Source organism: Solanum pennellii, chromosome 7, assembly GCF_001406875.1.
Source record: "Solanum pennellii chromosome 7, SPENNV200".
NCBI lineage: Eukaryota > Viridiplantae > Streptophyta > Magnoliopsida > Solanales > Solanaceae > Solanum > Solanum pennellii.
Window position 1 is genome coordinate 53,095,979 of NC_028643.1, and position 758 is coordinate 53,096,736.

Here is a 758-nt window from a genome sequence, read left to right on the forward strand (position 1 = left end):
AGATCTTTTCTAGGAATAATGTGTTGGCCCTGGTCCCTCCTTGGACATGTGCACCTCAGCTTATGCCAAAAGCATAAGTTGAGGGTGGCTAATGCAGTAAACAACCTTCGTTATGGCCCTGACCCAACTTTGGGTATTGTGTACCTTGACTCATGGCAAAGCCATGAGTTGAGGGTGGCTATTATGAGGAATGCTCTGGAAAGTGGGGTTGAAAGAACAAAGAGAGAGAAAGAACAAAAGTAAAGTGACTCAAGAATTAGTTGAAAGAAAAGTAAAGAAAAAGAAAAAATATACAAGAAATACAAGCAAGAAAAGAAGAGAGTCACTTACACAAATGAAGAAAGAAGAGAAAATAGCAAGGTGAAAGAATATGAGAAACTGGGCGAGATAAAATGATAGAAAATGGTATGTTTAGCGGATATGTCAAGGAGGGCAAAAAGTCACTAAATTATACCTAAATATATCCTACCTGACCCTGAGCCTGTGTTACAAGCTAAGAAAGTCCTATCGTGATCCTAAGGGTTGTATAGCGAACTTAAAGCAGTGAAAATAAGGGCAAGCTTATGGCAATAGGTATGAATGAGTGTGAATTTGTTCTGAGAGTGAGTGTTGAAAAGTAATCCTTATACTCAAACTGAAAACATTGTGTGAAAAATGAGGATTTTGTTTTGAAGTGAGGACACTAGTTGCATTATCGAAAATATTAGCACCTCGGTGAGAAATTGAAGAGGATAGGTGTTAGTGCATGGTGAGTCTGT